Below are 27,144 nucleotides of genomic sequence, written 5' to 3' on the forward strand. Positions count from 1 at the left end.
AGGTAGTTCAATTCTTTTTTATTTGTCAAAGAAGCATTTATTTGTTTCCTAGGAGTAACATGTAGTGGCTTCCTTGCACTTGGTGGCGGTCCGTGGGTCTGCAGGTGGGCTTTCTCCTGGAAGCCCTTTCAGGCAAGCAGGTGGGGGTGATGGCTGCTGCAAGGACTTAATGGCTCCCCCAGGTCTCATATCTTGAGGAACGAGGGTTTCCGCTTGCTGCTTCCCTGCAGGGCTGGAGAGCTGAGCTGCTTGAAGACTTTCCAGTGACACACTCCCTGATGAGGCTGGCGGGTTCAGAGCCCTCTGGGTGAGGGGATTGTGTAGGGGGAAAACTTGCCTTAGGGAACTGAGCTCATTGCTGCTTATGATGCCACGAACTGGCCCTTTGTAAATACTCTTGGAGCAGTGGCCTGTCTCTGTGCTAAATTTCTCTTGTGTGTCTGTCTCTTCCGTGGTGATACTCAGTCCTGTGTCTGCGGCTCACAATGGAGTCATCTTGGCTTGGCCATCATGTTAGAACTAAGTAGTAAAGAAATGTTCAGGGATCTCCAAATTAATTTTCTGTCCTCATTTTGTATCCATCTCCACTGATCCATTTTGGGAGGTTTAATGGAGCCATAATTGACATACAGTAAACTGTGACTATTTGAAATGTACAGTCTTGTAAGTTCTGGCATGTGCACACACTCGTGACATCATCACCATCAACAAAAAGGTGAGTGTGCCATTACCCACAGAAGGTTCCTGTGGCCCTTTATCATCCCTCCTTCCTGTCAGTTCCCACCTCCAGAGCCACCACTGATCTGCTTTTTGTCTCTGTAGATTAGTTTGCGTTTCCTAGAATGTTATTGTAAAGAACACTCTGTGATGTGTCTCCTGTACACTAAATTCTTCACACAACACTTCTTCTTTTCTGACACCAAATGTGTGGGTTTTCCACACATCAGGCAATTTGACACCAGCTGGGCGTCCTGCAGTTTCGCTCAGTTCTGACATTTATCTCTCTGGAGACAGCATCAGCTCCACAGGTTAAAAGTTCTGTCCTACTGCACTGCCCCCTCCCCCACAACCTGCCCAACTTCATTCTTAAGCCCAGACTGTTCGCTCCACTTCCGACTGGCTCTAAATTGGGCATTCCCACGACCCCCTTCTTGGGTTTATTAATTAGCCTGAGTGGCTTACAGAACTCAGGACACCAGTTTGCTTACTAGATTCCTAGTTTATTACAAAATATTTTGAAGGATCTGGTTGAATAGCTAGAGGTCTGGCAGAACACATGAACTTCTGTCCCCATGGGGTTTGGGATACACCACTCTCCCAACATAGCAATGCATTCTGGCTCACCAACCTGGAAGCTCTGTCCTTTTGCGTTTTTATGGAGGTTTTATTACATATACATACATACATATTACATACATATTGATTAAAATCATTGACCCGTGGTGTGCTTGAACTCAATCAAGTCCATCCCTTTTCCCCAAAGTTGGGGGTGGGTGGGTCTGAAAGTTCCAACCCTCTGATCACATGGTAGGTTCCCCTGGCAACCAGCCCCCATCCTTAGTGGCTTTCCTAAAGTCACTTCAGTAACATACTCAGCTGAGGTGGAGAGGAATTTATTGCAACTATGAAAATCGTAGCTCTTATCACTTAGGAAATTTCAGGGATTTTAGGAGCTCTGTGCCAGAAATGGGGATGAAAACCAAATATATATTTCTTACTATAAATCACAATATCACAGTTATATAAAAGGAATATACTTTTTATACAGTATATACTCTTTTTTTGGTCTGATTTTTATTCAGCATAGTTATCTTGAGATTAATTCATGTTGTTACATATATCAATAATTCATACCATGTTATTGCTGATGAGCTGAGTTTATCTAGTCACCTTTGGTAGATTTGGGGATTGTTTCTAATTTTGGCTCCTTTTGAGGTACTATCAGTAAAGCTGTATGAACATTCTTTGCAAATCTGCATGTGGGCCTGTGCTTTTATTTCTTTTGCGTAAATGCCTGGGAGTGGAATGGCTGGATCATACAGTGGGTGTGTTTAACTTTTAGGACACTGCCAAACTGTTTTCACAAGCGATTGTGTTAGTTTCCATTTTCTTCAGTAGGGTGTGAGCGTTCCATTTGCTCCACATCCCTACCAGCACCTGGTGTGGTCGGTCCTTCTAAAGCTGGCCACTCTCTTAGGGGTGTGGTTGCACCTCACTGTGGTCTTCATTGGCACCGCCTTCATGATGAAAGCCGTTGAGTTTCTTTCAGTTCATCCTCTGCAAAGTGTCTGTTCAAAACGTTTGCTCGTATATTTAATTGGATAGTTTGCTTTATTACTGAGTTTTGAGAGTTCTTTATGTATTCTGCATATAAGACCTTTAGTAGGTATGTGATTTTTAGTTCTGTCCATTTTATTAGCAATTTTTCCCCTTTTATTCCAGAATGTAACTTTGGGGAGTAAGATGTGATTTATTTATATTCTTATTTTTGGCACTTTCCTCCGTCAAGTGACACACGAACTCCTTGGCATCCTCTTCACTTTTTTCCTACCCTTTCTTCCCCTTTATGTCAATATATTCGGACTGTGTTCGCTTTCCTTAGGACCAGCTTCTCAACTAGCTGTACCCGGGTTAATCCCTTCCAGGGTGTAGTCCTCTCTTCAGGGCAGAAATGATTTTTAATTATTATCGAATGTGTTTGTTGACTCTAGGATGGTCAGTGCATTGTTTCTTGAGTCTGGAGATCTACCATTCTAGTGTTGATGAGTGTTGAGTTGGCCTGGCCTCAAGTACCCCAGACTCCTTGTCAGAAGCCAGAGCAGGGATTCAGAATCAAAGATGGACACCCTGGAGACAGACTTACCAATATCCCCTAGTTACTAAATGTTGTTTATTTTTAATTTAATTCACTGTGCTTACTGTGCGATTTCAATTTTTTGAAATTCATTCACTTTTTTTGGTGTTACTTAGTTCATGGCCAAAGTTTTCATATATGTTTAAAAAGAATACATTCTTGCATTGTTATGTACAGATTTTTAAAGTACTGTCAGTTAAAATTTGCTAATTATATAGTTCAAAATACGAATTCTTTTGGTTTCTGAAGTATGTTGACATCGTGTACCAAAAAAGATAATAAAAGTTCTCAATATGAAACATGCATTTCCCTTCATTTATTTTATTGCTTTTCACTTGTTTCTCTCATGTCTTATAGTAATATTGCTGTCCTTGCCCCCTTTTTGTTGTTAGCATTGGCCTGGTATATTTTTGCAGGCAGAATTTTCCACCTTCTTGCTTGTTTTGTTTTGGATATGCTCTTCAGCTTTTTTAAAAAACTGAGTTTGTGTGTTGCCTTTTGTTTTGTTTTGTTTTGTTAACAGAGATTCATGTACAGGTTTGAACTGCATGGGTCCACTTCTGTGTGAATTTTTTTTTTTTATATCGTACAGTACTTTAAATGTATTTTCTCTTCCTTATGTCTTTCTTAATATTTTCTTTTCTCTAGCTTGCTTTATTGTAAGAATACAGTTTATAATACATATAATATACAAAGTATGTTAGTTGACTTTACGTTACTGGTAAGGCTTCTGGTCAACGGTAGACTGTTAGTCATTAAGTTTTTGGGGAGTCCAAAGTTGTATGTGGATTTCTGACAGCGCAGGCGGTGAGAGGAGCCCCTAACCCTCATGTTGCCAAAGGGTCTATATAGTGGGTGAAAACAGTGATGCCGGTCCATACTGCCTGCTTTTGAATCTAGGCTCCACCGCTAACTGTTAGGAGGTATTGGTCAAGTCTACCTAACTCTCGGTGCTTCAGTTTCTTCTCTGCCACAGGGAAGTATTAATAAATAGTTTCTACCTCAGTTTGTAAGAATTAAATGAATTAGTATATTTAAAACACATAATAATGCCTGGCACATGATGTAACTCTTAGCCACTATATTAACAGATGAGTTCATCAATGAACATTCATTAAAATTATGCAGAAGACCACTGTTAGTGCTTTTTATTTCGTTAAAATTTTTAAAAATCCATTTCCTGCCCACTGCTGAGTTTATTCAGTTTTTTCCATAATAGTTATTTATTGATATACCAAGTATTTCTTACTTGTTGGCACTGAATTAAAACAATAATAACACATACAATACCTGAATATATTCTCTTTTTTTGAGAACTTGAAACCCATTTGAGGTTAAAGTACTCTTTGACTCTCATGTCCATCCATCCCCCTTAGAGGTAATCACTGTTATGAACTTGGGATGTTTTCTTCTAGACCTTTGATAGGCCTATCTGTATATTCACACATAAAGGAAATATGTAGTTACTTTTGTGCAAATGCTCTAGTGTTATTGTGAACCTTGCTTTTTTCATTTATCACCATATTTTTGAGTTCACTCCATATATATTTACCTTGTTGCTTTTGACAGCTACCTTTCCCTCTCGTAGTCATTTCCAGTTTTTCACTATGGCAGTGATGCAGTGAACATTATTGTACATGCATCCCTGTGCACAAGTGAGAGTATTTCTCTCAAAAGAATTAGAAGCAGAAATGGGAGGTCAAGGATATGATAGTCTTAGTTTTATTGGTTATAATCCTTTGGAAAGACAAGTTGCCATTATTTACACATCCATGAACTAACTCTACTATTTAACTTTTGGATACTTGATAGACACACTTAAATTTTCCCGTATAGTAAGGGAGAAAAATCGTATTTCTTGTGGTTCCACTATCCTGATTGCTAGGGAGATGGGGTATCCTCTTATCTCTGGGTTGGTTGCTATTTGTGTTTTTCTGATGTGAGTTGTCTAGGTCTTCCCATTATGGATCTCCAGCCACACACACTGATGGCCACATCATCGCTATCCTGTGTTTGGTTTATTATGTCCTTTAGTCCAATATTTCTGCTTTTTAACTTTTGGAGAGTATCTATCATTTATAGTTCTCTCATCTTACTGCATATATTTTAAGTGTAGATCTGTTTTTTTCCATTTCTGGGGATTCGAAGCCTAAGGAGAAGCCTAAACAAGGAGTTCTGTTTATACTTTTTACCTAGACTTGTTTCTCTTTCTTCAGTCTTCCTGTTCAAATTATGTAGCTTTTGAAATGATTTCCTGTAAAGAGTTGATAGCAACACACACACACACACACACACACACACACCCTAGTTCTTATAAATGCCTCATTTTGATTGATTTACTTAGTATTGCTAGGGCCTAAAGAAGAACAATGAGTTACCTATTACCCAAGTCAAGGAAAAGGAGAGGGTCCCTTCCCCTTGTCTCAAAGATTATGTTAAACTTTAGTTTTCCTTACCATACCCACACACTAGAGCCTTTCTCTGATTCCCCTTAGAGACTGGGTATATACTCATAGTCTTATGCATATAACTTTCTGGCCGATGTCAAATGATATCTGAGTTACCGGGCGTCATGCAGAGTCACCCTCAGCAGAGATGGAGGCGGAATGCTTCCCTAGCCTGGGAGCTAGGATAGGACACAAATATCCGGCTTTCCAGGATGGTTAACCAAAGGCCAGCTACTTATAAAAACTCATGTGTATTGAAAATACAAACCAGAGTAAGATTAAGAGCTCTACCCTTACGCATATGGCAGCAGTGTAGCATCAGGAGTTGGGGGACAAAAACCACCTGTTTAGTACAATAATAAGATACCTTCCGTAAACAGAAATTTGTAAATGTAGATCAACTTCTTCCTTTCATGGTTGGAGTGGACCACTCACAGCAGATGGTCAGGTGCTTGGTTCAGTGCTGGGAGGGTACCTGGAAGAGGAGGGAATAGAAGCATCATATGGGAAGTCAAGGCTTACGTGGATACCAAGGCAGAGAATTGTTGCTGCCTTGGCTGCCTTTCTATACTGATAGAACACAGAAATGAGTTTGCCTTGGCTTGGTGGCATATTTACAAATGCGGCTTATGGGGGAACATTTACAAATGGGAATGTGGTGGACAGAGCACCAGCCAAGTCAGAGAGTAAGCCTCTCCCGTCTCCTGGGTCCTTGGCAAAGCTTATAATGTGGGTCATCTGGGATCTTTTTGTCTTCATCTCTGACTATAAAATGTGAAGAAGTTAGTCTATATCTCCCAGGTTCCATTTATCTAAAAAAGTTTATTTTATTAAATAGTGGGTTTTGTCTGGCTGGTCAAAATAGGGAAGGAAAATAGTTCCTGGCAAAAGCATCTTCAGGGCTCCTGGAGTAGTACCATGCATCAGGATGAATTTGAATCACAGCAAAGAAACAGAAAACTGATGTATGCTCAAGTATAAAATATATATAAAATATATAAAATATATATATACATGTCAGATGTACTGAGTGTCTGGTTATATGGGCAGCAGGGCATTATACAGGGACTTGGAAACAGAAGACGAATACATTTTTAACATGTTTTACATCTAATAAGAGTTTAGTAATTTATTTAAATAAAAAAAATCCATACTAAAGAAGCATAAGAATCAATTTAGGTAAATTTAGATAAATAGAAATAAATAGTGGAAAGTTCTAGAACAGAGGCTTTCTTTTTTTTTTTTTTGGTAGCATTCATCACCCTCCCCCATGATCCCCAGGAAGAGCAGAGGAAAGAGACCCAAGGATTGTTCTTAGTGATTGTTCTTTGCCAAGATTTCACTCTACTTCCCTGTATTCTCACCTATGACAGATTGCTTTTCATCACTTATATAGGCTTTGAGTTTTCTTCCCTCAGCAGAGAAACTGCAAGACAAGAGCCAAAGGGGAAAACCTGGGTGGGGAGAAGGCTCAACCTAGACATTGAATCTCTGCCTTTTCAGTTAGACCCACATATTACCTTCCACCTGAAGTGTCTTTCGGTGCCTTTTTATAACCCACAAAAGGCAAATGGTCACTTCTTCTGTCAGAATGCCCTCATTAAATAGGTACTTGACAGGCTTTAGGTACATCACATTAGTCTGCAGACATGAATCTGCTGTTTTCCCTGGGATACTTGCATAGTTACAGTTATTGAGGCTGCTTAGCGATTTTTAAAAGTGCTGGAATGCGTCCCTTAAACCTTGAGTGAGGACCTCCGTTTTCCCATCTGTTGTGCTTAATGAGTAGCAGCCCCCATGCGCCAGGCGTGATGCTGCAGGGTCTGTGATGCCGCGTGCCCCTCCCTCACCCACCATGGAGTCTTTCTAATTAAATTAAATTAAATTTAAGTTAATTTGCCAGGTACGAGAAATACCTATAATGTAGTGGTTGTCATGCTGAGTTGTAACTTAATTTATATGTCTTTGTCTCTCACTAAACCATTAATTCCTTGGGTAAAAGGATTGTGTCTTTTTTTTTTTTTTAAAGGATTTTATTTTATTTATTTCTTGTGAGAGAGAGAATGAGGAGGGGGAGAGGGGGAAGCAGACTCTCTGCTGAGCAGGGAGCCCGATGCAGGACTCGATCCCAGGACCCTGAGACTGTGACCTGAGCTGAAGGCAGACACTTAACCAAACAAGCCATCCAGGTGCCCCTAAAGGGATTGTATCTTCTTTTTCTTTACTCTTTGTATTGGCGCAGGCTAAAGAATAGAAAGAATGCACCAAGTGTTTGAAGAGCAGATGACTGCAATATTCTTTGAAGTTTGAAGTGAGATGACTCACTGAAAGGCAGTGAAATATCTAACTGAAGGGACAAAACAGAGCATATTGGAGCTGGAGGGAATGGAGGGAGCATATCTTCTTCTTAAGAGGAAACTGAGGCCCACCTTCACTGTGATACCTGCTCAGGGTCACATGGTGTTAGTGACAGAACTGGGACTACAAGCCTGGCCGCCTGTTCCTAATCTAGTATTGTTTCACCGTACCTTCCTGTGTCTCATCATGCAGAAACATACAGACCGTGTTCTGAATAGCAAAATGTAATCATTTATCCCAGCAAAGCGCTATTGATTAAATCTCACCCAGTTCCCCCCCCCCCCCCCGCCCTCTCAGCCCACCCCTCCCAGCTTTGATCTAAAGCTTAGCTAAAAGAGGAGGTGAGGCAGGAGAGCTCTAGAAGGTAATGTAACCGGTTGGGAGTTGATGAGTCCTAGGCTCTTCCACTGGCTGTGGGAATGCAGTATGAGGGGCAAACATCTCCCGGGGAATGTCAGTAGACAAGCAGCGTGCTGCGAGACTGGACTGCACAGACATGGCCCTTGCCCTTCAAAATAAAAAGGGCCCGGTGGGGAGTGTGATGGGAAGTCAGAGCAAGGCTTGGCAGCACTGTGTCACTCTGTTCTGTACGAGTGTGGGGCCAGGACCACCTCTGCTTGGGTCACTCTTGAGTACAAAACTCACACATTGAAGTCAACATGATTAAAAAGCCCGACATCTATTGCAGTATGCACACGTTTAGCTCAGTGTGGGTAATACGGTCCACACGCGTGGTTTAGTCCTACCTCGCACAGCACTTTGATTGCCTGGCACGCGGCAATCAGAGCAAGGGTTACCAGCACATCAAGGATGGAAAAGACAGAATCAGTAGCACTGTCAGCTTCTGCTGGCTGTGCACGCTCTCAAACTCACAGATGGTCTTCACGGCTGCAGAGGGGAGGAAGGAAGCCACCCCCTAATCTATTCATGCGATTTTGTACACTCAGCTGTCACTATCAGTAATATTGTTTTAAAATATGTCATAAAGACTTAATGTAGTTAATACAAGTTACTCTGGATCCAGTCAGCCCTTCCTACAGTTGCAGTCCAAGCTGGGGAATGATCACAGTTGTGGGTTTCAATTTAATTTATTCTGCCGGTTGCAGTACATTCCATGCACGAAAGTGATTATCCATACTAATGATCCACACTAAGTGTTACTCCTTTTTTTCCAAAAGAGTTTGCTCACTTTGGGGTCTGCATGCAAATACTTCGAGTACACTCAAATATTCAGTCCTCGAGAATATCAGTTTCCTTTCTTTTTGCTTTGTGAATATAGTTAGCTCTTTAAAGTCTTAATAAAAGAGGAAGCTGATATGTTCATCTTGTTCTTATCATGATGACAGAGAGTTTCTCTTTCAGTTAAGATGTAAAAAGTTGCAAACAAACATAGCTTCTCTCAGTAAGAAAGAGAAGAAGCCATTGGTCTGTGAATTATTAACTTTTCTTGAATGGTGAAGTGTAGCAAGCCCTCTTGAGGACAGAGGAACACTTAAGCTATTTTGTGTTTTGCAGAGCATGAGAGGAACAGGTGACCACCATAGAAGTGGCTAAAATGAGTTCTTAAAGGTTGAATGTGAGTTAACACATCTGTTTAGAATAACTGGGAGTCCAGATACAAGTGGGGATTCACACTCACAAGCTCTTTTCCACAGGCCTCTACCAAGTGCTAGTGAGAAAGATGAGTGGTGAGCCTGGCGACTAGAAGGGACCCCATTGGTGGTACAGCCATGTGGGAGATGACCATACTGGGGGACTGGCAGGATGGGACGTCTGTTATCCTGCCCCTTCTCTCCATTGACACAGAAGTTGCTGGGAGGGCAGGAGATTGGCTAGCCCCCAAGACCCACATAAATATTACTGCTTCTAGAGGAAGGCTTGGAAACCCTTTTGTCCATGCTTTGTAACCAGTAAAGGTCTGTTTCTGGGGCCAAGCGTAGTAGCAAAAGCAGGACAACTTCTTAGCCCCATGATCTTTCAATGACAGAAAACAGAGTTCTCCTTGTGTTTGTTGCATGAGGAACAGAAAGCTCTCTTGCCGAAGACAGAGGCAGATACAAGACGGAGTTTGGCTGCCATAGGAAAGAAAGGCACAAATGCTGAGGAGGCCCTGCTCCATGGTCTAGGTCCATAGGCCCTTCCTGAGATACAGACTGGACCAGGAGAACCAAGAACTTTCCCTGCCCCTACCATGAACTTCACATCTAGAAACAAAGCAACAACAGTTCTCTGCTGGAAGGTGAGAGTGTGGAGAGGGACTCCTTTATGTCACAGGTGTGAAGCAACGGCTGGGTGGAGCAGGGACACTAAGAAAAATCTGGCATTTCAGACCCCACACCAGGTACAAGGTAGCAGCCCATCGCTGGGGGATTTTCGTGCTCTGCTACGTCGGATAGCCGTAGGTTTATTCAGCTCCTCTGTAGTATTGGCATGCTGGAAGACCACACAAGCCCATTTCCAGGTGGAAATACTGTTTAGCTAAGTTGCCAGGGTTCTATGAATGATGACCAGCATTGAGCAAAAAATTATGCCACACAAGGCAAGAAAAATAGCCCGTTGTCAGGAGAGAACACTATCAACAGGAACAGGCTCAGAGATAACCCAGAAGTGGGAACTAGCAGAAACTTAAAAGTAACTGTGATTAGTGTATTAAAGAATATAGTAGAATAAAGTGAACAATATGCACGGACTTGTAAAGAATATCAACAGAGACAAAACCTTTTAAAAAAAGTTACCTGGAAACTACTGGAAACAAAAAACATTAGTTGGGTTTGTTAGCAAACTGAGCATAGCTGAGGAGAGAACCTGCTAACTGAAGCTTAAGTCAACAATGTAAAATGAAATTATTGGATCAGGTGGCATTTTTGTTTTTAATTTTTTGAGGAATCGCCATACTGTTTTCCACAGTGGCTGCACCAGTTTGCATTCGCATCAACCATGCACAAGGGTTCATTTTTCTCCGCATCCTTGCCAACACTTGTCATTTCTTTTTTGTTTGTTTGTTTTTATAATAGCCATGCTGCCAGGTGTGAGGTAAGATCTCATTGTAGTTTTGGTTTGCATTTCCCTGATGATTAGTGATGTTGAACATCCTCTCATGTGTCTGTTTTTAATCTATTTGTTTTTAAAACAATCTGAAATGATATGTGCGCCTTTATGTTTATTGCAGCATTATTTACAATAGCCAAGATATGAAAGTGACCCAAGTGTCCACTGATAGATGAATGGATAAAGAAGATGTTAGGGGGATAGGGCATGGGGCTGAAAGTTCGAAACTTCTAATCATGGTTTGGTCTTTCTGGTGATCAGTCCTCATCTAGGACCCCACCATTGGTCACCTCGTTAGAACACAAGACATTCCTGTCACCCAGGAAATTACAAGGAATTTAGGAGCTTCATGTCAGAAGCCAGGATCAAAGACCAAGTATTACAATAACAGATGTCCCTAGTACCCTTATCACTTAGAAGCTTTGGGGAGCTCTGTGCCAGGAACCCAGGGCAGATATGAATATGCATCTTCTATTATTTCACAGAGGGAAAAAGAAAATACAGAGGGTAGTACAAAACATCCAAGAACTATGGAACAATATCAGTAGTGTAATATACATGTAATTGGAAATCTGAAAGAAAAAGAAAGTATTATCCAGAAGAAATACATGAGGAAACAGTTACTAAGAATTATCCAGAATTAATGGAAGCAAAAAAAAAAAAAAAAAAATACATACATATCCAAGGATTTCAGAGAATCCCAAGCAGGATAAAAAATGGGAACCACTCCCGCAATTCTGTAAACACAAGAAGCAAGCTGCCAAAGTACCAAAGATAAAGAGGAAAGTCTTGAAGGCAGCCATAGGGAGAAGGAACATTACAAATAGAGGAACAAAGATAAGAATAATACTAGAATAACATCTTTAAAGTTCCAAAAGACAAAAAAACCCAATCTTGTCAATCCAAATTTTTATACCCAGCAAAAAATATATTTTAGAAAATAAGGGGTGCGTGGCTGGCTGAGTCTTGATCTCAGAGTAGTGAGTTCAGGCCCCAGTAGGTATGGGGCCTACTTAAAAAAAAAAATTTGGGGGAGGAGTCAAGATGGCGGAGAAGTAGCAGCCTGAGACTACATCAGGTAACAGGAGATCAGCTCGATAGCTTATCTAAACATAGCAAACACCTACAAATCCAACGGGAGAGCGAAGAGAAGAAGAACAGCAACTCTAGAAACAGAAAATCAACCACTTTCTGAAAGAACCTGTTTTTTATCCCCTTCCCCCCCCCCCCACAATTTGGGGTCTCTTCTGATTTGGTTACAGCGCATTTTTCCGGGGTCTTTGCCACCCTATTAGTAGTTTATTTGCTCCTTCATATCCTCTTATCTGGACAAAATGACAAGGCGGAAAAAATCACCACAAACAAAAGAACAAGAGACAGTACCGAAGGCTAGGGACCTAATCAACACAGACATTGGTACTATGTCAGATCAAGAGTTCAGAATGACGATTCTGAACATTCTAGCCGGGCTCGAAAAAGGCATGGAAGATATTAGAGAAACCCTCTCTGGAGATATTAAAGCCCTTACTGGAGAAATTAAAGAACTAAAGTCTAACCAAGTTGAAATCAAAAAAGCTATTAATGAGGTGCAATCAAAAATGGAGGCTCTCACTGCTAGGATCAATGAGGCAGAAGAAAGAATTAGCGATATAGAAGACCAAATGACAGAGAATAAAGAAGCCGAGCAAAAGAGGGACAAACAGCTACTGGACCATGAGGGGAGAATTCGAGAGATAAGTGACACCATAAGACGAAACAACATTAGAATAATTGGGATTCCAGAAGAAGAAGAAACAGAGAGGGGAGCAGAGGGTCTATTGGAGAGAATCATTGGAGAGAATTTCCCTAATATGGCAAAGGGAACAAGCATTAAAATCCAGGAGATGCAGAGAACCCCCCTCAAAGTCAACAAGAATAGGTCCACACCCCGTCACCTAATAGTAAAATTTACAAGTCTTAGTGACAAAGAGAAAATCCTGAAAGCAGCCCGAGAAAAGAAATCAGTAACATACAATGGTAAAAATATTAGATTGGCGGCAGACTTATCCACAGAGACCTGGCAGGCCAGAAAGAGCTGGCATGATATATTCAGAGCACTCAACGAGAAAAACATGCAGCCAAGAATACTCTATCCAGCTAGGCTATCATTGAAAATAGAAGGAGAGATCAAAAGCTTCCAGGACAAACAAAAACTGAAAGAATTTGCAAACACCAAACCAGCTCTACAGGAAATATTGAAAGGGGTCCTCTAAGCAAAGAGAGAGCCTAAAAGTAGTAGATCAGAAAGGTACAGAGACAATATACAGTAACAGTCACCTTACAGGCTACTAATGGCACTAAATTCATATCTCTCAATAGTTACCCTGAATGTTAATGGGCTAAATGCCCCAATCAAAAGACACAGGGTATCAGAATGGATAAAAAAACAAAGCCCATCAGTATGTTGCCTACAAGAAACTCATTTTAGACGCGAAGACACCTCCAGATTTAAAGTGAGGGGGTGGAAAACAATTTACCATGCTAATGGGCATCAGAAGAAAGCTGGGGTGGCAATCCTTATATCAGATCAATTAGATTTTAAGCCAAAGACTATAATAAGAGATGAGGAAGGACACTATATCCTACTCAAAGGGTCTGTCCAACAAGAAGATCTAACAATTTTAAATATCTATGCCCCTAACGTGGGAGCAGCCAACTATGTCAACCAATTAATAACAAAATCAAAGAAACACATCAATAATAATACAATAATAGTAGGGGACTTTAACACTCCCCTCACTGAAATGGACAGATCATCCAAGCAAAAGATCAACAAGGAAATAAAGGCCTTAAATGACACACGGGACCAGATGGACATCACAGATATATTCAGAACATTTCATCCCAAAGCAACAGAATACACATTCTTCTCTAGTGCACATGGAACCTTCTCCAGAATAGATCACATCCTGGGTCACAAATCAGGTCTCAACCGGTATCAAAAGATTGGGATCATGCCCTGCATATTTTCAGACCACAATGCTCTGAAGCTAGAACTCAATCACAAGACGAAAGCTGGAAAGAACCCAAATACATGGAGACTAAACAGCATCCTTCTAAAGAATGAATGGGTCAACCAGGAAATTAAAGAAGAATTGAAAAAATTCATGGAAACAAATGATAATGAAAACACAACAGTTCAAAATCTGTGGGACACAGCAAAGGCAGTCCTGAGAGGAAAATATATAGCGGTACAAGCCTTTCTCAAGAAACAAGAAAGGTCTCAAGTACACAACCTAACCCTACGCGTAAAGGAGCTGGAGAAAGAACAAGAAAGAAACCCTAAACCCAGCAGGAGAAGAGAAATCATAAAGATCAGAGCAGAAATCAATGAAATAGAAACCAAAAAAACAATAGAAAAAATCAATGAAACTAGGAGCTGGTTCTTTGAAAGAATCAATAGGATTGATAAACCCCTGGCCAGACTCATCAAAAAGAAAAGAGAAAGGACCCAAATCAATAAAATCATGAATGAAAGAGGAGAGATCACAACTAACACCAAAGAAATACAGACAATTATAAGAACATACTATGAGCAACTCTACGCCAACAAATTGGCCAATCTGGAAGAAATGGATGCATTCCTAGAGACATATAAACTACCACAACTGAACCAGGAAGAAATAGAAAACCTGAACAGGCCCATAACCAGTAAGGAGATTGAAACAGTCATCCAAAATCTCCAAACAAACAAAAGCCCAGGGCCAGACGGCTTCCCAGGGGAATTCTACCAAACATTTAAAGAAGAACTCATTCCTATTCTCCTGAAACTGTTCCAAAAAATAGAAATGGAAGGAAAACTTCCAAACTCATTCTATGAGGCCAGCATCACCTTGATCCCAAAACCAGACAAGGATCCCACCAAAAAAGAGAACTACAGACCAATATCCTTGATGAACACAGATGCAAAAATTCTCGCCAAAATACTAGCCAATAGGATTCAACAGTACATTAAAAGGATTATTCACCACGATCAAGTGGGATTTATTCCAGGGCTGCAGGGTTGGTTCAACATCCGCAAATCAATCAATGTGATAGAACACATTAATAAAAGAAAGAACAAGAACCATATGATACTCTCAATAGATGCTGAAAAAGCATTTGACAAAGTACAGCATCCCTTCCTGATCAAAACTCTTCAAAGTGTAGGGATAGAGGGCACATACCTCAATATTATCAAAGCCATCTATGAAAAACCCACCGCAAATATCATTCTCAATGGAGAAAAACTGAAAGCTTTTCACTTAAGGTCAGGAACACGGCAGGGATGTCCATTATCACCACTGCTATTCAACATAGTATTAGAAGTCCTAGCCTCAGCAATCAGACAACAAAAAGAAATTAAAGGCATCCAAATTGGTAAAGAAGAAGTCAAACTATCACTCTTCGCAGATGATATGATACTATATGTGGAAAACCGAAAAGACTCCACTCCAAAACTGCTAGAACTTGTACAGGAATTCAGTAAAGTGTCAGGATATAAAATCAATGCACAGAAATCAGTTGCATTTCTGTACACCAACAACAAGACTGAAGAAAGAGAAATTAAGGAGTCAATCCCATTCACAATTGTACCCAAAACTATAAGATACCTAGGAATAAACCTAACCAAAGAGACTAAGAATCTATACACAGAAAATTATAAAGTACTCATGAAAGAAATTGAGGAAGACACAAAAAAATGGAAAAATGTTCCATGCTCCTGGATTGGAAGAATAAATATTGTGAAAATGTCTATGCTACCTAAAGCAATCTACACATTTAATGCAATCCCTATCAAAATACCACCCATTTTTTTCAAAGAAATGGAACAAATAATCCTAAAATTTATATGGAACCAGAAAAGACCTCGAATAGCCAAAGGAATATTGAAGAACAAAGCCAAAGTTGGTGGCATCACAATTCCGGACTTCAAGCTCTATTACAAAGCTGTCATCATCAAGACAGCATGGTACTGGCACAAAAACAGACACATAGACCAGTGGAACAGAATAGAGAGCCCAGAAATCGACCCTCATCTCTATGGTCAACTAATCTTCGACAAAGCAGGAAAGAATGTCCAATGGAAAAAAGACAGCCTCTTCAATAAATGGTGCTGGGAAAATTGGACAGCCACATGCAGAAAAATGAAATTGGACCACTTCCTTACACCACACACGAAAATAGACTCCAAATGGATGAAGGACCTCAATGTGAGAAAGGAATCCATCAAAATCCTTGAGGAGAACGCAGGCAGCAACCTCTTCGACCTCAGCCGCAGCAACATCTTCCTAGGAACAACGGCAAAGGCAAGGGAAGCAAGGGCGAAAATGAACTATTGGGATTTCATCAAGATCAAAAGCTTTTGCACAGCAAAGGAAACAGTTAACAAAACCCAAAGACAGCTGACAGAATGGGAGAAGATATTTGCAAACGACATATCAGATAAAGGGCTAGTATCCAAAATCTATAAGGAACTTAGCAAACTCAACACCCAAAGAACAAACAATCCAATCAAGAAATGGGCAGAGGACATGAACAGACATTTCTGCAAAGAAGACATCCAGATGGCCAACAGACACATGAAAAAGTGCTCCACGTCACTCGGCATCAGGGAAATACAAATCAAAACCACAATGAGATATCACCTCACACCAGTCAGAATGGCTAAAATTAACAAGTCAGGAAATGACAGATGCTGGCGAGGATGTGGAGAAAGGGGAACCCTCCTCCACTGTTGGTGGGAATGCAAGCTGGTGCAACCACTCTGGAAAACAGCATGGAGGTTCCTCAAAATGTTGAAAATAGAACTACCCTATGACCCAGCAATTGCACTACTGGGTATTTACCCTAAAGATACAAACATAGTGATCCGAAGGGGCACGTGTACCCGAATGTTTATAGCAGCAATGTCTACAATAGCCAGACTATGGAAAGAACCTAGATGTCCATCAACAGATGAATGGATCAAGAAGATGTGGTATATATACACAATGGAATACTATGCAGCCATCAAAAGAAATGAAATCTTGCCATTTGCGACGACGTGGATGGAACTAGAGCGTATCATGCTTAGTGAAATAAGTCAATCGGAGAAAGACAACTATCATATGATCTCCCTGATATGAGGACATGGAGAAGCAACATGGGGGGGTAGGGGGATAGGAGAAGAGTAAATGAAACAAGATGGGATTGGGAGGGAGACAAACCATAAATGACTCTTAATCTCACAAAACAAACTGGGGGTTGCTGGGGGGAGGTGGGATTGGGAGAGGGGGAGCGGGCTATGGACATTGGGGAGGGGAGGCGAACCATAAGAGACTATGGACTCTGAAAAACAACCTGAGGGTTTTGAAGGGTCAGGGGTGGGAGGTTGGGGGAACAGGTGGTGGGTGATGGGGGGGCACGTTTTGCATGGAGCACTGGGTGTTGTGCAAAAAGAATGAATACTGTTATGCTGAAAAAATTAATAAAAAGGAAAAAAAAAATAAAAAAAATAAAAAAAGTACAACAAAAAAAAAAAAAATTTTTTTTTTTTAAAATAAGGGCCATTTAAAGACTTTTTCAGACAAACAGAAGGTGGGGGAATTTATTGCCAGAAGATCAGCTCTATAAGAAATGTTAAAAGAAGTTCTAAGCGCCAGATGGCGGTTTGAATCTGCACAAAGAAATGAAGAGACCCTGATATGAAAAATGAGGGTGAGCGTAAACATTTATTTTTTATTTTTAATTGGTTTATACAGTAATTGTTCAAAGTAAAAATAACAGTGTGTTGTGGATTTATAACGTAAGTGAAATGTATGACACCATAGGACTCAGCATTAGAGGAAGAAAACAAGTGCACTGTTCCAGAGTTACTGTTCATAACCATGTTGAAGGTAGACTGTGGCACGTTAAAAATATTTTAAGACCTAGGGAAACCACTTTAAAAAAAAGTTAAAACAAAAGTGAATAAAAACCAGTTATAGAGATAAGATGACATAATACAAAATAATTATAAGAAAACAGAAAGAAGCAAATGGAGCAAAGAGCAGATGGGACCTGTAGAAAACCACTGGCAAGAAGGAAGGTTTAAATTCTACCATACCAACATTACATTGAGCATAAATGATCGAAACACACTAATTACAAGTCAGAAATTGTCAGACTGGATAAAAAAGCAAGACCGAGGGCACCTGGTTGGCTTAGTGGCTTAAGCCTCTGCCTTCAGCTCAGGTCATGATCCCAGGGTCCTTGAATCGAGGCCTGCATTGGGCTCTCTGTGCTCGGCAGGGAGCCTGCTTCCCCCTCTCTCTGCCTGCCTCTCTGACTTGTGATCTCTCTCTCTCTGTCAAATAAATAAAACCTTAAAAAAAAAGAAAAAAGCAAGACCAAACTACATGATATTTTAAACCTACTTTAAATATAAAGACACAGAAAGGTTAAAGTTGAAAGGGAGGAGTTATATTGCATAAACACTGACCAAAAGAAGTTATGACTGAAGTAGACTTCGGGACAGTGATTATGTCCAGGGGTAAATGGAGCATCACATAAAGACATTGGGGTTATTTCATCAAGAAGACTTAATAATCTTAAATGTGTGTATAGACTCAACAACGGACTTTCCAAATACATAAACAAAAACTGATAGAACTCGAGGGAGAAATCGACAAATCGAACAATTATTGTTGGCAGCTCCAGCCCGCCTCACAGTTCATAGAACATGTTTAGAAAGAATCCGTTCAGAATATAGAAGATCATATCGTCTCAGTCACCACAGCTGAATATGCATCTGGGTGACATCCACGTGGAACCAAGACCCTTTTTGGGGGCCATCAGACAAATCTCCACAAATTTGGACAAATTCAGACAAAGCATGTCTTCTGAATACAATGAAATTAAACTGAAAATCAGTAACTGTTGAGATCTGGAAAGATCCACCAATTATTTGGATTGCTAAGATGACAGCTTGTCCCAGATGGTTTGGTGTAGACAAGAATGGTTTAGGAAGGGACATTCAGAGAACTTTATACTGCTTTAAACATTTGTTGAATTGTTTTTATGACTTTATAGAAAAAAACTTCCAATTAATCATGCTATAGGAAAGTGTGAATGGGTGTAGGTTAATTGTAGGGTTAATAAAATTGGGGGAAAATATTACATATCTTATTTTAAAGTAATAGTACCATTAGTATGTTACTTCCCCCTCCCCCAACACACACATTCTCATGTGAGCCTCAGAACCAGCCGTAAGGCAGGCAGGGGAAGTGTAATGAGCACACACAGGGACGCGGGGTTCATTTGTTAAGGTAATACATAAATCAGAGTAGAGTGTACGTTTATGCTCTCTATTTGCCTTCCCCGTTTTTACCCACTCGATCCCTGTCATCCCTTGCCAGTCACCAGTCCCTTTTGGTTTTTCATGAAACCTCGTCACCGGTTGATGTGCGTCACTGCTTGTTGTTCAGAGGACCACATCGGGGAGGGTAGAGGAACAGGGAAGCATGATGCATTAACAGTGACAGAGGGAGAGACAGAGCTCGGGCTGGGGGTTCTTAAGAGTGTCCTCACGCATGATTCGTAGACAGTGGAGTGAGCTACTCGAGTTGCTGCGAACTCAGACAAATGCTGGCTGAAGCCTAACTGAGAGTGTATGCATGTATGTGTGGGGTTTTCTTTAGACTTTATTTATTCGAGAGAGCGAGAGCCCAAGTGGGGGGGAGGGGCTGAGGGAGAAGCAGATGCCCCTCTGAGCAGGGAGCCCGATGTGGGGGATGTGGGCTCGATCCCAGGACTCCCAGATCATGACCTGAGCTGAAGACAGACGCTTAACCCACTGAGCCACCCAGGCGCCCCCCATGTATGAGTTTTTAATAACATCGCCATGCTGAAAGGAACACATTGGTAGCCCATCCATGGGTGTTGGAAGCTGCGAGGGTCTGGAGGGGGAGGGACACTGGAACAGGGGCTGGAGGCTAGGTTCTAATGAAGGCCAGAGTGCGGAAGTGTGGCTTGGGCCAGCCTGAAGCAGCGAGGTAGAACTGAGTCCTCTGAGTGAATGCTGGCATGTTCAGAGGGTTGTCAAAACCCTTGAAAATGGAGTAGAAAAACTGCTCACCAACCCAGAGAAATGGCTTGCTATCTGCCTGGGGCTCCAGAAGTCAGAAAAAACCTTGAATTCTCAGAAATTAGAACCCTAGTCCTGTGCCAGGGTCTCAGTAGAAGCAAGCACAAAATTGCCCTGTAAGGAAACTTTCCTGAAACGAGGTGCAGAGAACAATCCCCACCCTGAGAAATAACAGTGATGAGTTAGGTCCTCCAGGAAATCAGTGGGTGCGGTGGATACGGGCTCGCGTGCACACACATGAATTAGCACACTAAGTAACATAGGTCCTTCCGTGATCCGGATCCCAGAAGCAGACAAGATGGGTGTCAGCCGGTCTCCACACTGTTCCTCTCTGCCCCTTGTGTAAACACAACCCATTCTCCTGCTCACAGTCAGCTTCCTCTGCCTTTATGGGGGACTCCTCTTGACTTCTTGGTCCCTGGCCCAGTGAGTCCAGAGTACTGTCCAGAGCCAGAACATGCAGTTCACTGGGACCCTGACCATGCCTCTGCCAAGCGTGAGCTCTTTGGGGAATCCGACCCCTAGTCCTGCAGTGTCTGGTGGTACAGGGATGGAAGCACAGAACCGCTCAGTGGGCTCTTGGCAGTGATGCTAAGTGGAGCCATTCCTGCTTCTACCCCTTGGTTTCCTAAACTGGTATGTCATTCTTAGGCATATGGCGCCCTAGAGAGGTCTTTGATGTAACAGACTGCGTGGGGAAGCACAGCGTCCGTCCTTTCAGGCTCTCCTGAGCTAGTGCTTCAGTGTGCTTTCAGAAGGCTCCTCCAGTGTTCTGGGGCCATCCGCATCTGGGTGGTGGGGTATATGATACTGCTGAGAAGTGGGGCCCCGGTCAGATGCAGGATGTATGGGATCCCATCAGGCCAGTTCTGGGGGGTTGATGCTGCAGCCCTGTGGGCTGTCCCCTTTGTATGCAGTGCCTTCCCCAGGGTGGGATCCTTTGCAGTGGGGGTTGGTGTGATACAAAACTCTTCACACGATGGCCACTCCCAAAGTTCCACCCGCATGCTATTATCCAGACTGCCTTGTCACTGATATTTCTGCTCCTTTCCTACCAGTCCCCTGACCACACAGACAGGCAGCCCAGTATCCATATTTTCAGCCTCGACGACTCCGTCTCTGCAATGCAGGGTGAACTGGTGTGTTGCTCACAGCCTCATATGGGGGAAGAGGTTCCTCTCCAGAGTCTTCGAGGTCCATCCCCAAATGCTGCTGTCCCAAAGCCATAGTTGCTTTTTGGTTGTCCCCCCCCTCCCGCCCCCGCCTTGTCAGGCTGACCTGTCAACCCAGCTCAGGTTTGCCGTCCTCCTCCCTTTAGATATACAAGTCAGGATATCACCAGAGGTACAGGGCATGGAATGCGTGTTTGCTGTGATGAGTGGCTTGGAGGTGTGGACTTCCTGCTCGTGGGAGTCAGCCATGCTTCTCACTCTGGCTTGATGTGGGTCATGCCAGTTCCGTCTCTTAATGGACCAGTTGACCTACAGTCTTCACTCACCAAGGGGAACCTTGGCTACTTGGGCCCTTCCTGTTCCATGATCTCTACCAGGGCCTGGTAATACACACACCAAGAGCTTCTTCTGAAGGTATGTCTTTGCTATATTCTTTGCTGTGATGACATGACCTTCTTAGAAATCCCAGGGGGCATGCATTTGATTTTCACGGCAGCTTGCCAGGGGCTCCATATGTGGCTTTTCCCATTACAAACACGGCCTGCACCATCCAGGGTCGCTGGGTCCTGGTGGCCCAAACACGATGTTGCTTGCGCCAAGCCTGGCCCTGAGACAGAGTCTTTCGAGCTCGGGGCCACACTCAGAGCTGGTGGTTGCTGTGTCACCCAGTCTCTGGCCAGGTTGCCCCGAGGACCCGACCTAACAGTCCCTGTGCTTCCTTCCCTGTAGGTTTGTCTTTTACTTAGGAGGGGCCATCCCAGCATGCCCTTACCGCCACACCCCTAGAAGCCTCACCAGAGTCATCAGACCCAGAACCTCCACTGAGTTTATCTCCCACGCTCCAGAAGTGTGTGTCTTACGAGGGCCTCCAGAACATACCCATCAACCACTGGCTTGTCGACCCCAGCCAGCACCCGACAGCCTCCCTGCCCAGGCCTGGCACTGGGCTCCCATGGGGCATCGGGGAGGGGTCGTGTGCCACTAGTGCGCCTGCCGACTGGTGGCGAGGAGGCCTCTAGAGTGGTGTGCCCAGCACTTCCAGAGGGTCCTGGTGGGCGCTGGGGAGGTGTTTGGAGTCAGCATCAACGTGGGCGTCCATCAGAAGTCCCTGTTCCAGTTGTTAGGATTCCCGAAATCCACAGCCTGGACCTGCATAACAATAGAGCACTTAGAGCACTTGAACGTCCTGAGCTCCAGAGCGGTCACAGTTAGGTCCGCAGTTCCATTACAGGCCACGATGAGGACCTGTTCATACCCACCAGGAAGGCTCGAGTGTTCCCGCTTCTAGCGATTAACTGCTTGTGAATAGCTTTCAATACTTCCTTACCCTCTGGCAGGCCACCAGTACGCACTAGCAGCAGCTAGCCAACCCTGCTGTTTTTGTAGATGCTTTTCCTTCTGTGTCTTCCCGGCGTCTGCCTTATTATGCCCATCATGGTCTTTCTCTCTACCAGGACAGTTTCCGGGTCCCTTACAACAGAAATCTCTCGCCAGCGCACCACAGTCTCATGGCAGGGCTCTCCATGCCTGCCCATCCAGATGGCCTCCTCATTGCCTGCAGAGTGGTCTGTGCGCAAGGCCCAGATCCCTGTCTTACCACTCGTTTTCCCAGACCACTCTGGCAGCCACTTGGATTCGTCTGGGTCCTCAAGAGACGGCCCTTGAGATGGGATCACACCTGTAAGGATTTGGTTAGGGGAAATGCCTGTGTGGCAGGAAATAGAGGAAGTGAGAAAAGGCTGGAAGAGCCATTAAACTGGGAGGCAAGTCTGACCCCCCAGTGAAGGGGGGGAGGGGGGACTGTAAGAATCTTCTCTGAGGGAGATTGGGCAATCTAGGGTGTCCTTGTCTGTCTCTTGTCTTTGCCAGTCTGTTACGTCATTCCGTTCCCTTGCTGCTAACTAACCCTGCCGATCTGCATTTCCTGTGGTGGAAGACTTAGCCATCCCTGCTGTTCAAGAGAGCAGCTGCTGCGCGGGGTGTGGGGGTCCCATTTCCGAATTCCCAGGGAAAGGCTCTGGCCTGGTTTCAGCCGCATCTGGAATCTAGTTCACCGTTATGTGAACCAGGTTGTCTTTCTCTAAATTGAAGCAGTTCCCAGAAAAGCTGGACAGACTGCAGGTTTAATAGTAGTGCCTTACGTAACCTCTAATAATCTTTACACATCTGATTAGTAATCTTTGGGTTTTTTTCTTAGCATACAGAATAACATGGAAGAATGATTTGGAAAGGTCGTAGTTCTTCCAGCGAAGGAGCTGAGAGGCGTACTTAAGTCATCTGTTGGTGACTAACAGGGTTAGTTCATTACATGTCTGTTTTTGTTACTGCAAAGCATTTTCAAGAGTAATGACTGACCCAGCATTTTCTCCGTTACCTCTACCCTGCTGTTCAATTTGTTCAAAACTGGATTAGTGTCCGATAAAATAAAGGCCATCCAGGGAAAAATACATGTGTCAGAGTACTTTGCACTGAATTGGAAAGCCATAAAAGTCATTGCTACATACTTAGAACTTTAAAAAGGAGCCGCAAAACAATTTGTCTAAAATTGGGAAGAGAGTAGCATAGCTTCTCTCTGTTGTTATTTGTATTTAGACGAGAGTGGGAGTGCCAAGTAGATGCCTAACGGTTGCGAGAAATGAAGGCTCGGGTTAATTAGAGCTGAAATGCTGCAGCAACCGCAGACGAATTCCTGAGGAGAAGGCCAGATTGAGATGTATCTGTCTACACATGTGGGTGTGTGTGCGACTGGCAGAAGGTTTTTCAGGGCTCAGGCTTTGTTGGGGGACCGTAAAAGTCAGTGTGGAAAACATGGAACTTGTAGATGCGGTCCCAGAGTTCCGAAAGCTCAGAGTCCACCCTGGGGGAAATTCCTAGCCTGGTTCCAGGCCCAGACATGGTGGCAGCTTGCTTGGAATGGTCAGTGGGGACACCGATGAGCAGCTGCCCCGGTGCCTCATGGGAATCCATCTCAGACTTCCCTGCGGTTTGGAGATTAGTACATTAACAGAACAGGTGGTGTACGGTGAGGCCAACACATGGAGCAATGACTGCTAGTGAAAAGATAAGTATTACAGATGCCAGGAGGAGGGGTGGGCCACGTGGGAAAGCACCAGCTTTCAGGGCTACCTGGTGACGGAGGGAGCGAGAGAGGAAATGGGAGCAAGAGCCATTATTGTGGCTCCTGTGGGAAGGGATGAGTGAGGTGGGGCAAGCAGTTTTGGGATTGGCCGGATTATTACAGCAGGCTTTGGGGCATACTAATGTCCCTAGATGCCTGGTCCCTGGCGCTGGGGTGGTTGGGGCGGGCGGACAATGGCCTGGGGTGTGAGAGCAGAGAGGAGATGGAGTTTCTGGGTTGGTAGGTTTGCATAGGAAGCGTGAGCTCCTGGGTGAGTTCCAAGCTCTGGGAATTGGCTGATTCTGGGAGGAGCAGGCTGTCCAGTCCAGGGACCTCCATCTGCCTCCAGGATGTCAAAGTATCAGAATCCAGGTGTAGGAGACATGGTTAATGCACGTGTACAGAGTTAAGCTTTTCTCTTTTGTGTCCTAATAACATCCTGAGCAAGCCTCTGGGTCAGCACCTTACGTGGGGCTGCCAAGTCCCCCCGGGGTGTTACGTCAACGCTATGGGACGCCGGAGGGGGATGTCAGATATGAAGCCGAAGGATGGGGCAGGCGTGGGTGGGGTATCAGAGCGGGATATGAGCCCTTCCCACTGAGAACATCAGCAAGTCGCGTGTGCATTTCGAGACACTCCCTGTGTGGGAGACGGCCTGTGCTAGCTTCCACAAAAATAAGTACAAAATGAATGGGGACGAGGGGAGTGTTATATGCATAGCATCCAGCTCCTGAATCTTATATTTACCCCAAACTCTTATAAATCCCTCTTTTAAGAAATGATTTAAAAGCTAATTCATGCCTGGGCCAGTTTCACAAACCAGCTTTCCAACTACCCACGAATTCGGTTTCTCGTCGAACATCCAGGTCGGTAGCTTGTCTGCACCGTCTGTACAGTGTCTGCCACCGTACGCCTCCCCCCGCATCGCTCTGTGCTTCTTTGTGGACGTCATGATTTTTGTTGCTTAATTTTCTTCATTTCATTGCAGTCCCTGTTGATCAGTTTTCGGTATCTTTCTTTCCACACTCTATGCTTTTATTAAGTTTATCAGTGATATTTTCTTCCTTATGACGAATTCTGGTTTTCTGATTCGTTGCTATTGTGATCCGTTACCCTCCTGTTCTTCTAATGCACTCTCCCAGAAAGTCATGACAAATCACAGTAAATCTTATATTTTTGCCTTGAGACTTGGAGATCTGGAATTTGCACGTTTTAGGATTCCTTCCTGGAGTGTGTCCTTCTTTCACATAATTTTTATACAAATATTATTATCTGTTTTCTGTGGTCCAATTATCAGCTAGTAAACTGTTCCATTTTTTATTATAATAGGAATAATAATTAACATTATAATAACCTGTAAGATAGCGTAAAATGAATACGGTAGGTCACATTGTTGAATGCCGCTATGAGCCAGGCTGTTCAAAATTATTTACATATGTAATAACTCATTAGATCCTCATTTTCTAAGGTAGGTAGTGTTCTTATCCCCATTTTACGTGTGTGGGGGGGAAACAGGCACAGAGAGGTGAAGAGCTGTGCTGTGGGCGATGCACCTAAGTCCATGAAGTAGGGTTCGAATCTGAAAATATGGTCAGTATATTGAGCTGTCGCCTTCATGGACATAAGTCAGAAGTAGTCGAACATTGCATAATTGAAGAGACATTTTCCCACTTTGGCTTTCCTTTGCTTCATTCTCCACATTACCATAGGACCCTTATTCACCCCTCAGATTTCAGTCAGCGGTCATGTCCCGCACCCACCAGAGGCTGCCCGTGACTCTGCAGACCACTCAGCACCCTGCCCCCCAAAATGGTTTTCTGACCCCGAATTCATTAATCTGTGTGTTTGGATCAGTGTCTTGCTTCCTGGTAGAATAGAGCTTCACTGGGGGAGGGACCTTGTCTGCCTTCAGTCCCCACTGGGTCCTTATGACTCGCCATACCCCCCGGGTAGGCAGTAGGCATTTGGTAAGTATTTATTAGATGCTCGAGCAAAGATTTTAAAGAAAGGGGAGAAGAAAGACAAAAATGTATTACATGCTTACCACATTCCAGGTTTTTAGATACAGTATGCCATTCAATTATTGTACCAGTTGGGAATAAGTTTTACTCCAAGTAACCGAAATCTGACTACAGTAGTTTAAGCAAATAGGATATTATTTGTCTTACATCATGAGAATTCCAGATTGGCATTTCAGGGCTGGTCTGACTGCTCACCAATGTCCTAGGCTTTTCAGTTTCTGTTCCTACAAGTTGGACAGTATGATAATCTTGTCAAAATGACAGTAAATCCCAGTCATTGGATTTTCTACTATTGTATGAGCCATAATTGTTTACATAAGCAGTAGGTTTGAAACTCTGTGTGCCTCCTTAAGCAAAAAGTTGAGATTTTATGTGAGTTTGTAATGTACTTCTTGAGGAGAGAAGTGAAAAGAATTGCCAGAACATTGGGGAAGGCTCTCCTGAAAGGTCACTGTCCATTCTTACTTAGATCTGAGGCATCAAAAGCTGATGGGAAATTTTGTGGGAGAGATTCTTGGCAGGTGTAACTGTAGGGTGACCTGGTTGGCATTTTCCATAGGGAGAAGCCCTGGCTCAATGTCCATGTTTGTAGATCTTTTCTTTTCCACCATTCTGGGGGGAATGTCCCGGTCTCTTTGGATGGGGAGTGGAAAGGAGGCTGCCAGTGCTCTGGGAGCCAAGTGGAGAAGCGAGCTAGGAAATGAGGGTATGGGGAGCAGCTCTGTCTTACATTCAGTGTAGACTTTGACTTAATACTCTTGGCCTTAGCGCATTTCCTACGGTAATCTTTAGCTGTGTTTTGTGTCTCAAGTGCAAATTCTGGAATTCACCGGAAAATAAAACAGCTGGTTGGGGTGGAGTAGGGGCAGCCCGGGAAGGGAGAAGGAATTTGTGAATGGATTTTTGAAAGCCAGCCTCTTTCCTCTTTTCATATTCGTCCTTGTAGGTCCTTGTAGTACATCTGGTTTATTAGCTTATCCCTGCTGGGGATCCATTCTCCCC

The 27,144-nt window shown here is 43.3% G+C and overlaps 1 protein-coding gene across 3 annotated transcripts in view; it reads left to right on the forward strand.

Annotated features, from left to right (window-relative positions):
- Positions 1 to 27,144, forward strand: part of WASF3 (WASP family member 3) — a 136,223-nt gene that overhangs the window by 64,271 nt on the left and 44,808 nt on the right. The gene's annotated exons all lie outside the window — the stretch shown is intronic.

The sequence above is a fragment of the Meles meles genome, chromosome 14, assembly GCF_922984935.1.
Source record: "Meles meles chromosome 14, mMelMel3.1 paternal haplotype, whole genome shotgun sequence".
NCBI classification, from domain to species: Eukaryota; Metazoa; Chordata; class Mammalia; order Carnivora; family Mustelidae; genus Meles; species Meles meles.